Consider the following 13,346-nt stretch of genomic DNA (forward strand, 5'->3'; position numbering starts at 1 on the left):
CCCACAGGTTGAGAACCGCTGTTCTAGAGGAAGCATTGGCAGCTCAGTGATGCAATCAGAGGCCCAGGCATGTTCCATCTTTCTGCTCTCCAATCTGTTCTCCTTTCTGTTCTCCATAAGTCCATATTGTTTTCTCCAGTGGTCACAGGTGATTGTAGCAGCTCTGGGCATCACTTACAGCTGTGAAGAAAAAGAGGGTGATAGCTTCCTGTGCACCTCTTTTATTATAGAAGAATACTTTTACCACAAGTCCTTTAGTAGATGTCCCCTTGGAACCTATTGACTAGCATTTATATATGTTGCAATAGAGACTAGGAAAGCAAGTGTCTGGAATTTTTGAGTGGAAGGAGTGATGGCAAATTTTATGTGTCAACTTGACTGGACCACAGGGTGCCCAGATATTCAGTTAAACATTGTTCTTAGTGTGTCAATGAGGATGTTTCTGGATGAGGTTTACATTTGAGTTAGTAGACTAAGTAAAGCAGATTGCCTTTCCCAATGTGAGGGGGCCTCATCCAATCTGTTGGAGGCCTGATTAAAACAAAAAGCTGGGTAAAGGAGAATTTGTTCTCTCTGTCTGACTGTTTTCGAGTGGGACATTGGTCTTCTCCTGCAATAGAGCAGGAACTTATGCAATCAGCTCTCTGGTTCTCAGGCCTTCAGACTTAGACTGGAACTCCACTGCTGCCTCTGCTGGGTCTCCAGCTTGTAGACAGCAGATCTTGGGACTTCTCAGTCTCTATAATTGTGTAAACTAATTTCTTTTAATACAACAAAATTACACACACACACACACACACACACACACACACACACATCGGCTCCTTCTGGAATATCCAGACTAATATAAGACATATTCTCTGCCAACAAGGTATTATGGAGGAGGCTGTGTGGCACTTTCTACTACATAGCATTTATGCTATTTACATTTACTAAGTGCTGACTAAATATTGCATCAATGTTTTAAAGACCTATTACCAAAATTATGCCATGAAACAAACTGTCCAAAGACTCAGTGACTTAAAACAACAATAATTTATTATTAGTCAGGAGTTCAGCTGGGATGACCCTAAGCTTCCGGTTGGAGTCGTGTCATTCCATTCTCATCCTCCTTGGACTAGTGTATTTAGCTAATGCATATTCTTTTCATGGCAATGTCAGAAGCACCAGGGATGAAGCCCAACCAAGCCAGTACATTTCAAACCTCTGCTCAAGTCCCTTCTTTAAAAATACTATTGATCAAAAAGTTATGTGACCAGCTTAAAGTCCAGAAGCAGGGAAGTTCACAGGGAAACCCACTGTGAGACCAAATTGAGTCACATGGTCAAGCCTAATGGCGAAGTGAAATATATACCTCCTGTGGAAGTGGTGAAGAGGTAGTGCATATATTTCAACAATCCTATCTAATAAAGAGGGAATATGCTAATTGACCCTCATGCTGTCGCAAAGATGGCAGCGCCCACAGCCAATAAGGAGGGAATATGCTAATTGACTGCCACACCCTCAAAAATGGCAGTGCCCACAGCCACAAGATGGCAGTGCTCAGTCCCCTCAGCCCCCAGCCGCCCAGAGCCGGCCCGAGGCACAGGCAAAGCTTGGATGGTGGCTGCCCAGCTGCCCAGGGCTGCCTGAGGTGCAGGTAACCAGGGCTGGTTGAGGCTTGCACTGCCAGCAGTGGTAGCAGCAGAGGTGTGATGTGGCATTGCCTTCCCCTGATTGCCGGATCGCCTCCTGCCCCTGAGGGCTCCTGGATTGTGAGAGGGGGCAGGCCAGGCTGAGGACCCCCCCCCCCCCTCCAGTGCATGAATTTTCAGGCACTGGGCCTCTAATAATCTAATATACTGTATAACCATTATTCTCTCACACCAGTTGTGTATGAGTTTCCTATATACCAACATCATCACTAACTTTTGATATTTATCAATGTCCATAATTTTGCCAATAGAATGGGCATAAAGTTGTTTTAGAACATTTATCTCTGATTATTATTAACTAGAGACCCAGTGCACAAAAATTTGTGCACTTGGGGGCGGGGGGGTCCCTCAGCCCAGCCTGTGCCCTCTCACAGTCTGGGACCCCTCAGAGGATGTCTACCTGCTGGCTTAGGCCGCTCCCCGGGGATCAGGCCTAAGCTGGCAGTCAGACATCCCTCTGGCAGCCCGGGAGCCCTCGGGGGATGTCCACTTTCCAGCAGGGAGCAGGCCTAAGCTGCAGTTGCACATCCTTAGTGCTGCTGAGGAGGTGGGAGAGGCTCCCACCACCACCACTGTGCTGGCAGCCATCAGCCTGGCTTGTGGCTGAGCAGAGCTCCCCCTGTGGGAGCGCAATAACCACCAGGGGGCAGCTTCTTCATTGAGCATCTGCCTCCTGGTGGTCAGTATGTGTCATAGTGACCAGTCATTCCTAGTCATTCTGCTGTTAGGGTCAATTTGCATATTACCTTTTATTATATAGGATGAATGAAGTTGAGTATTTCTTCATATACTTTTTAGATGTTTTTGTTTCCTCCTTTTCATAATCACCTATTCATATCCATTGGACATTTACAAATTGAGTCTCCTATATATTTTTTAATTTGTAGGAATTCTTTGAACTATTTATATTAACCCCCAATTCATTTTAAATGTTGCATATCTCTTCTTCCAATCAGTTATCTATAAATTAACTTTGTGGTACTCTACACTTAATTGAAATCTTTAATTTTTAGTTAACAACTTTTTAATTTGTGATTTAGAGTATTAAAAACTCCATCCATTCATCCTAATGTCACAGTATTTTTAAAAAATAAATTGTATATTTGCTCTACAGTTTTGATCTTCATATCTAGGTTTTTAATCAATCTAGATTTGTATTTTTATATGTCATTGGGTAGACATATTTCTTCATGCTGTAAGCTAGTTTTCCTAACATTAGCTACTAAAAAATTATACTCTTCTCCCCACACATTTATAATGCTACTTCTTTAATAGAACAAATTGCCACATTTAACTTGGGTTTGTTTCTAAGCTTCCTATTCCATTCCATTAATCTCATTGTCTTTGTCTTTTCTGATAGTAATACCATTTTCTTTTTTCTTTATTACTTCATCTTTGAAATACCTGGTTGGTCCGTTTTTTCCCTTTGTTCTTCCAAATAACCTTTCAAATGAATTTGTCAAGGTCATACAAAATCCTACTGAAATTTTGATTGCATTTAATTTATAGATCAATTTTAAGAGAATTGTTTTGATGAAAGTGTACTAAGAGAGAATAGTTTCTGAAGTCAACATATTGGAATTATCTTCTTTCCTAATTGTCTGCCTTAAGCCTGGGATTTCTCAATATATGAGAGGATGTGTGTAATTGAATTAGTTGTAGGTGGGACTAACTCCTTAATTATAACACCCACCCTCTTTACCATTTCTGATTTTAAGTGCTAGTGCTTATCCTATTCAATGAGTTTTTTTTAGTTCTTGAAGAGATAATACCACTTCTAGCTTGTATATAACATTTCATGGAGCTATTTATACCTCTTCAAACTTGCCCAGTATTCCATTTGTTTGGCTAGTTGCCTAATTATCATGCCATGTTAATGAGACCGAGTTCATTAGAACCATCTCTTTTGGAGTACTTTAGCTTCCTCCTAACCCTGGCCAGCCATCTTGCAAATGCATGTTTTTGAGGACAAGGGAAACCTAACGAGTGTGCTTGAAAAAGTTCAAACCCTTCACCACTCCTGGAAAACACTTCGAGAGTCACAGCTCACTAATGGCCCAATAAAGGACAGGACCCGATCATTATCTGCAGCTCATTTAGGTAGTTAATGAGGAGTAACCTAATGAAGAGGCTAGAAAAATGTAACACAAGGGTGGCCTTGAATTGGTTCAATCATCTTTGTCCAGTGAAAGTCTATTCATCCTTTTTAACCTTTCAAGATGAGGTCCAAAAGGGTGACTCATTTGAATATTTAGCTACATATTAAATCCAGATTCAGTATTTTAGGTTTTAGAAAAACAACAACACTGTCTAATGAGTGCATTTCTAACATATAACACACTAAGAGGATAAACATGCCTTTTCAATGTGCTATTTAAAAAAAGAAATGTATTAAATGAGCCCAGAATTGTTAAACTTAGCTCTGTAAATGTTCAGCAGTTTTATACTTTCCCTTGCTTTGTCTGCATAACTCCCATTTCTTTCCAACCTTGGTTGGATTCTTTTTTAAGCCACTGTCTTCTAAGTCACATAATTTTAAGTAACAAGACAGCTAGATGACATATTGCAATCTTGGAATTGTTGAGTCAGGCCTTCTTCATAATTTCACAACTGTTAAAATCACCATTTCGGAAAATATGACTAATTCCTCCTAATTCTCCAAAGCCTTATCTAGAGAAATATCACATTTTGTGCTACTAGAATGTCATAAAAACAGCTCCCTCCTGGCTCCTAACCTAGCTTGTTATAGGATAACCTAATAGTGGGTAGATGCTCATAATCAAATGCATTAAGAGCTCTCCTCATAATTGTGTTTGACAGATGAACAGGGTGAAAACTGTGGTACAGACTGAGCTTGAATTTTACCTAAATAAATGCTTCCTGTACTGTCCAGACAAGTGGGTTCATGCATTTTAAGATGTTTGCTGGGTGTGTGTTTTTTTGTTTTGTTTTTTAATTCCTCACAGGTATTGTCCGAGCTCCTCTTGGCTTACAGAAACGTGTAATTTCCAGGTAACTCAGGATGCATTCCCCAAAACTGCTGAGAGGAGGCAGAGATCTCTAAGATTCTTGGAACATGTATGGTTACTACATTTCTTTTGGCAAAATAACCAAAGCCAAGGCCCAGGTGAAATTACTGTTATACTTGCTTATAAATAATTATAGTAGCTGATATTCCTTAGTGCTTACTATGTGCGCTTCCTGGATTGTCTATTTAATCCTTACAACAACCCAAGGAAGCAGGTATTATTGCATTCCCCATTTAACAAAACGGTATCAGGGCAGTTAAGTAACTTCATTTTGTATATGAGGAAACGGAGTCTCTCTAATTTAAATCTTTGCTCCCTGTAGCAGATGATGTCAATGTTTTGCTCAGGTCGCCTCTGCTTTCTTTTGTGCCATTTCTGGGTGCCCACTGGTTATGGGGTAGCCTCAGGCTAGATAAAAGCTCTCCTTTTCTGTAGCCTCAGGCACTGGAGCCTTTCTGGCCTGAACAGTCTGAAAGCAGGAAGTGCCAGGAATTCACACTCTTATCCAGCAGCCAATCCAGAAGTCTGAAAGCCCAGCTCCCTGGTCCTGCAATGCACCTCCTACTGCTGAGCTCCCTGCAGGCTCAGGTTGAGGCTGTCTGAGAAGGACTCTGCCTTTTGCCTGGGCTCTTCCCTTCCCTGTCCTGCTCCCTGCTCCCCCAGGACCCTTTTCTCAAAAAGTCATTTGCACATGAATCCTCACCTCAGAATCTGTCTCTTGGGAGCCCAACATTTCCAATTGTTTCACAGGACAGACTTCTCTTGGAGCATAAAAGTGAGATTTAGGTTAATATGTTCAAATTCACTTGCAGAAGGTGTGAGTTTTTCACTGCCCTTTTCAGCACTGTGTAGCTTACCTAGGGATATCTGAGGGTTTTGTTTAACCTTCTATTTCATCATTCCAAGGATTAGCCATGTTACGGTTCTCAATTAATATTTCCAGGGAAAAAAAACATATTCTTAGGGCATCCCCCCTTTTTTTTGGTCCAGCCAATTCATTCTTAATACACTGCCCCTGAGCACACCCCATCCTTTCAGTTCTCCTGACACTTCCCTCTGACATGAGAAGTACATCTACCTTTAAAAGCAGGATAAGACCTATTATAATGAGGAGATTTCCCCCAAGAGAGATATGGTTTATCCTAAGGAAAAAAAAGAGAGAGAAAGTTGTTAACACTAAATATTGGGAGAAAAGGTCTCAGTACCTGAGAATCTGGGGACTTGGGGTTTGGAGGACAGGCATGAGGTCTTGGGGAAAGTGTGTGTTTGTGTGTATTAAAGAAACATGTGACTAAAGAACTCTAACCTTATGAGCTCAAGTCTGCATGGTGTGGAATGGAGAGAGAAAGAGTTCATTTTCTTCTACCCTAACACTGGGAAGCAATGGGGGCAGCCCTTCCTCAATGGCCAGGGACAGGACCTGCACAGGTGTAAGTGACAGAATATACTCTATCCACAGTGCATCACAGGTCCTAGCATTTCCTCAATGGCCAGGGCACTGGAGCCTTTCTGGCCTGCACAGGTGAGTGGCAGTATATACTCTATCCACAGTGCACCACAGGCCCCGGCAGTGAGGTAAGATGGTGCACTGAGAACCAATATTCTGTGTTTTAAGAGTGACCCCTGGGTAGCCACAACTGACACAAAGAATATGATTTTCCCAGCACACCTGTGTGGATTCCAAGGGATTATGGTGAAGTTTTAGTCTTTGGAGTTAGAACAGGTTAGGGTCCTTGTTCTCTCTGTGACCTGTATATCACTCACCTATATTGTGTCTGATTTCTTAGAGTTTTTTACTTATTTGCACTGAAGAAGGTAAAACTCTAAGCCAATGAACAAGGCAGCCAGCCTGTGAGGCTCTCCCTGAGGACCCTGGATGTTTCCTCTGAGGCTGAATTGGGGACACGGCCTTTCCGTGACTCTCACCCCTCCATCAGGATGAAGCTTTTAAGGTACACATTGTCTGCTTGTTGGTTCCGAGAAGTCTTTGCTTCCACTGTGAGGCTTTGAAAGGTTCACATGTCTTGTTATCTGAATTCCTCACGCACGGCTCGGCCTTTCTCTCGGTGCCTTTCGGGAAGCTCATGTTCCCCTTTCTAGTTCATCTGTGATTCCATGCTGATCGGCAGCCTGCTCCGGGGTTCCCGGGTCCTTAGATAGCTCTCCTCTGATCCACCTCTCTCTGTCCCAGTAATGAGGTGAACAGAGCAGACAAGACAGGAAGCCAAAGATGGCTATTTTAGGGCTCAGCCCTGACCTGTGCTGGTTGGGTGACTTTGAACATACCTCAAACTCTTTCAGGCTACTTTTCCTTTCTATAAAACAGATATTCATATCTCCTTCATCTACTTTAAGAATTAAATGTGTTAATGTATCTGGAAACAGTTTATAAAATTTATGTATAATTACACAGTGCAGATTCAATAGCCTACCATGTCTAAATTTTAGGATTCTGCAAGTGATGGACCTATTCAACCCTTAGAAATACTTACTTTTATTTGCCCCTCTAGCAGGAAAGCAAAGTATTGATTCTCTTCCTAAGCCCAAACTTATTTATGAGCATATGTAAGTACAGTCCTTTAAATATACTTTGTCATCATAGGAGAAATGTGTTAATTATTGATTTAGGTTGAAGTTTGGAAAATGAGAAAAAAAGAAATCAAGTCATCACATGAAAGTCCACACCCTGTCAGATCCCACAGCACATTCATGCAGGAGGAGGAGGGCTGGGTAGAGCTGTGTGAGAATCACCGTGGCTCCCTGAGGCATTCAGCAGTTGATCTCGATATGTGGACATGCTCTTTTCACACTTCTTAAACGATTTAGGAACCGACTGCTGGTTCAGGGTAGGAAAAAGCAAGAGATATTATTATTGTTATTCCTCACCTGAGGACATGTTTATTGATTTTAGTGAGAGGAAGGGAGAGAGAGAGAGACACGTTGACATGAGAGAAACATTGATTAGTGGCCTCTCATACATGCCAAACCCTCAACCTAGGTATGTGCCCTGAGCGGGAATTAAACACAAAACCTTTCAGTGTATGGGATGATGCTTCAACCAACTGAACCACCTGGCCAGGACAGGATCTTATTTATTTATTTATTTTTAGCTACAGAGAGGCTGGTGCATAGGAGAGGCCCTGTAAAATAGCTGTTGCATGTATGATTATTTTGTCAATTTAGACTCTCAAAGCCCTGGGTCTGAAGTGCAGATGTTCTCAAGTTAAGAACCATTATTCTAAGAGTGTCTTGAAATACTTTGGAATGAGAATGCATGTAGGGAAAAATGGGATGTGGAAGAATTTTCCAGAATGCAGAGTGAGGAGACTCCTGAGGACAGACATTGAACATGACTTCTTACTGTTGGCACCTGTGCTATAAGGAAATCTGGCAAGGGAGGCTGAGGAAACAGCTGAGCAGGAAGGAGTGGAGTGTGTGTGTGTGTGTGTGTGTGTGTGTGTGTGTGTGTGTGTGTGGAGTTGGAGGAAGAGAAACTGCACTGTGCTAAGTTCTTATAGACTTTATTCATCTCCTCCTATGAACCTGTGAGGTCAGTATTACTATCCCCCTTTTCATTCTTTTTTTTATTGTGATAAAAACATAAAATTTATTATCTTAATCATTTTAAGTGTACAGTTTAGTAACACTAACTATATTCACGTTGTTGTGCAACCACCAGCACATCAAGCTCCAAAAGTCTTTTCATCTTGCAAAACTGGGGCTCTATCCCCATTAAACACTAACTCCACAACCCCTCCCAGAGCCCTAGCACCCACCACTACTTTCTGTCTCTGTGAACTTGCTCTCAGGCCTCAATTAGTGGTGTCACCTGGCACTTGTCCTCTGTGACTGGCTTATATCACCATACTGTCCTCAGCATATGACAGGGTTCCCTTCTTTTTAAAGGCTGCAGAATAGTGTGGCACTGTCCCTTTTTGTAGATGGGGAAACTGACAGGTTCAGGCACCTCCTTGAGGCCAGCCTGGGGAGTAACCATAATTCGTACCCAGGTCTGGCTGGCTCCATGAGGCCTGTACTCTTTCTACCACATGCAACTGCCTCCTCAAGGGATTCATGGAGTGTGTGACTGGGAATCCTTCACAACCCAAGAGTCATCCCTGCCTCCCACTATCTTCTTATAGTTTACTAGAAACCCATTGCACAAAGATTCACGCAATAGACCTTCCTTCCCCTGGCTGCTGGCACCGGTTTTCCTCCAGCACCCAGGATCCAGGCCTTTGGTCCAGCTGCAGTGAGGCTTGGCTTCTCTGCTGCAGCTGCAGGGGAGAAGCCAAGCCTCTTCAGTCTTCAGTCTTCAGTCTTCAATCTTCACTCCTTGCCTGCCTATGCAAATTAACTGCCATCTTTGTTGGGTTAATTTGCATAGTCACTCTGATTGGCTGGTGGGTGTAGCAGAGTGACACCAATCTGCATGTTTCTCTTTTATTAGTGTAGATGGCAGGAAGGGAATAACTCTAGGGAAGGTGTGTGAAATCAACATGGGTGTGGCTTCTGAGACCATTGATCTACCAGGGTGCATGCTTGTTCCACTGAGAAAAGAAACATTTAGTGGACATATCTATGCTCTGCCTTTTTAAAGTCACACTTGCACCCTCATGTCAAGGTTTCCTGCAACTTATATTTGGGGAGGGTAAGGCTGATAATGATGATGGCAGAATATGCCCAAGTCCTGTGTATTGAGGAAGTCTGAGCTAAAAGGAAAAATAAATAGCACTCAGAATGAATCCTATCTACCAGCTGTTGGAGTGTCCACAATACATTGTTAAGTGAAAGATGTAAGTTGCAAGCATGTAATATGATTCTATTCCAGAACAATGAAGAATTAAAAAGCACATAGCTGGGCTAACATATGTGTGTGAATTGATGAGTGTAGAGGGTGGACTGTGATTGGAACCCAATATGACTAGTGGGTGTCTGGCACAGAGTAGCTCTCAAAAATTAGTGGTGACTGCAGGAATGTGACATCATGTTGGGATTGCTGCTAGGCCAGGGGAAACTGACAAAAGTCCATTTTCAAGAGGCTTCCTAGAACTCTTGGGACCAACTGTAAATTTATTAGTGCAATAAACTCAAACTTTTTACCTTGGCCAACAAGATTCTGTATAACTTATTTCCACGTGCAATGTTCACTGTCATCTCTTAAAATATTTCACCAGACCACTCACCGCTTCTCATTAAAGTCAACCAGCTTGGTCTTCTTTCTGTTGCTCCAATAGGCCAAGGTCTTTCCTACCTCAGGTCAGTGGCACATGCTGTCTCCTGCCATTCTATCAGGCTGGCTCCTTCTCGTCGTTGAAATCAGCTTTCATGTCCTGTGTCAGAGGGGTTTTCCGTGACGGCGAGGAGGCAGCCCTTCTACCTGATCATTCTCTGCCTTAGTCCTTTGTTTCTTTCTCAGCCCTTTGAAAATTGCTATCATTTTACTTATTCATTTTGATTACATTTTTACTGTTTTTCTCCATGGATAGAAGGTAAGGCAGGGGCCATGGCTGTCTAGCCCATCATTATATCCTTAGAGCCCAAGACATAGTAAGTTTTCCATCCCTGTTTGTGGAATGAGTGCACCCAGCACCAAGTAAGCAAGTGTGTGGCAGGGCAGAGAAATAATCGCCAAGCCTCAGCACAGAGCCTGCCCCATAAGCATTTGTTGAATTAAAAAAAAAAGATTTGAGGACAGCATGGAGGAAGAAGAGGCGAATGAAGGAATGAGGCTGATCTTTTACCTGTAAGGATTTTACAGAGAGGTTAGTACTTCATGCTGAGGTTGAGGGGAAAGCCACAGAACGTGGGAGCAATTTTGGGAGTCAGCATTGGGCAGGGGAGGAGAGAGGGAGTAGCCTCCGGGAACTTGGCATGAGCTTAAAAAATACAACTGGGTGGGCCTACAGCTTCCTGGAGAAGACATGAAGAAAGGGCCCTGAGAGGCCTGGTGCTTCCCAGGAGCACTGTCCCCACCGCCTCTGAATGTGGCGGGAAGAGGGTTCCATGGTGGGGGCAGGCAGGGCTGGCTGTAGGGTGCTGACCAGTGGTTGGGGCCCACAGCTGTCAGAGACCAGGCCGGCAGGCAGGGCCAATGATGCTGTGACACTGGGGATGCAGAATGCAGACCTCAGCCGAGATGGCACCGGCCAGCGGCTTCCTGGGAAGGTGCACTGCCTGCAATCCCAAGCCTTTGGCACCTAACACTCAAAGGCTGAACCTGAGATGATTCCCCTGAGAGAGAAGGTTAGAAGCTGCAGCCACAAACCCAAAGCTAAAAGCACAAAAAGCTAGGTGAGTGAGCTCCACCATCTTTTGTTGATAATCTGGGTCCATGAGATGTCTCATGGCTCTGGGGCAAAAGCTGCAACAACTCTACCTGCACCCAAAAGGTACAAGAAAGAACACGCTCAGGCAGTGGATGGGCTTGCGTTGGGAAGCTGCTGCCTGGCAGCAGCTCCGGTTTCCTGCCCAGCTCTGGCCCTTGGCATGGCTGGCGACCTTCTGACCTCCCCGACCCTCTCTGTGCATTGGCCAGTCCTCTAGTTCCCATTGAGAGGTGAGAAAACAGGATGCAGAGGAGTGAAGAGCTGAGACTACATCTTCCCACTCACTGCCAAAGTTATTTGCTTTGTGTTTCCCAAGGTTTATAAAAGAGAAGAGGCTGTGAGTTAGAAAAACTGAGAAATCCTTTCAGGTGTGGGCCAAAATGTTGGCTCTCCGCTTTGCGGGTTTTGATGTTTGGTTTCGCAGCTGGGGGTAAGAGAAGAGCATTGCTCCTGAGCTGGTCTCCCATGATGCTTTTCTACTATTCCCCTGAAAGGTAGCCCTGGCCTCCTGGGCTTTGGAGAGGGTGTGAGGGGAGGGAGGGGCCCTCCTCTGTCAGGCATCCCCGGGGAATCTAAGGTTCTGAGGATGCTGTGTTCTGTTTAATTAACGCAGACACCCCAATGTCCCTCCAGGGAGCGCTCAGGGCACCAGAGTGGGCAATTGTCAACTCTGCACTGCTGCACAAATGAGAAAGGACTCAGGCTCAGAGAGGTGGCACCCTGGTAAAGAGACAAGATCGATTCTGCCTAACTAAAACTTAGCGCCATCTCAGGCTGTGAAGTTTCTCAGCCATTTTTGATCCAAATTCTTCTGCTAAAGACACCAGTCTTATGCGAAGCTTTTATGTGATTTGATATTACAAATAAATATCACAGTGCTAACAAATGACAATTTTGGAACGTGATTCTTTTTTCCCCACTCACCAAGCCCTCACCCCAATTCTTAGAGGCCTTGCCAAGAAAATTCCTTCCTTGGCCAACTGTTGAAAATCACTTGCTATTTCTTACAGAGCCTGGATGGGATGCCTCAAGGCAGTAACTCCTGAAGAAAGGGTTTGGAATAAGTAGCCCAGAGGTACCTGGTGAAATTGTTGAAAATAAGATTCCTGGGCTCTGTTCCCTGGGGTTCTAATTGAGTGGGTCTGGTTGGCCTCAGGAATCTGTATAATTAAAGAGCTCCCGAAGGAACCCTCCCCAATCCGGGGACAAGTGGCCTGGGAAAGGCAAAGGCTCTGGGGGAAGCATTAACGTCACAGGTCACATGCAGGGCCCCTGCCCCCTTCCTCCAAGACCAGCCCAGCCCAGCCCTCTAGAAAAACGCTGCTGAAAATAACCCCTTACTTACAGTCTTCCTCCACCCAGCTGAGTCCCTATTAGTGAAATAGAATGTAGCACTTAAAAATAAAAAGTTCATTTTGCAGAGGCCCAACTCAGGGGAATTCGATAAATGTGAAAGTATGTGCATGCAACTCATCAGCCATTCTAAGTTGCTTTCAGATGTGTCATCTGAGGCCGGAAGAGCTTCTGTCAGCCAGATAGAAACTGGGTCACAAGGTGTGTGAAACCCTACGCCTTTACGCTTTTCCCGGGCACTTTAGCTTGCTGTCCAGGGAGGGGAAATAGCTAAACCCACCCACTGACTGTTGGGCTTTAGCAGAGCTCAGTTGCCTGCAGGGGACCATTGTCTTGAATAAGCTGTCTCCCAATTTGCCAGCTCACTGGGATTGGGTCCTGCAACCACCAGACCAACAAGTCTCATACTCAATCCCCTTCTCTCTTCTCTCGTGAACTTGCCATCAGGAACTTATCTTCTCACTGGGTTCTGATGTAGATGGATCTCTGCTGCTCATCTCATTGTCTGCTGGATACTCAGATCACAACACATTATCTGCTCTCCAACCAGCTTTCCCCCCCCCCAAATTTCCTATTCCCTCTATACTTCCTTCCCAGCAGCCTTCTCTCAACTCCCCTTCCAGAACTCCCACACTGAATAATTGGCTGCTAGACAACTGTAAGCGCTCTGGCCAGGGGTGACGACCTCCCCTCTGCCCTCTTATCACCATTCTCTCAGTCAGAATTCCAGCTCACCCCTTCATTCCAGCTTTTCCTCAACTACGGGTGTGACCACTGCCTGACACAGCCCCAGCTCGTCCTGTCCCTTCGCACTGTTGCGGTGAAGCTCTGCTCTGCATGTTGCTTGTTCCTGTGTTCACAAACTTGGCCTTTCAAGGTTTCCAAGTGTCCGCACTATTTCTTAAACCGCATTCCTCCCTCTCCTCCTACAGATACTCTAC

The sequence above is a fragment of the Myotis myotis genome, unplaced genomic scaffold (assembly GCF_014108235.1).
Source record: "Myotis myotis isolate mMyoMyo1 unplaced genomic scaffold, mMyoMyo1.p scaffold_m19_p_2, whole genome shotgun sequence".
Classification (NCBI taxonomy): domain Eukaryota; kingdom Metazoa; phylum Chordata; class Mammalia; order Chiroptera; family Vespertilionidae; genus Myotis; species Myotis myotis.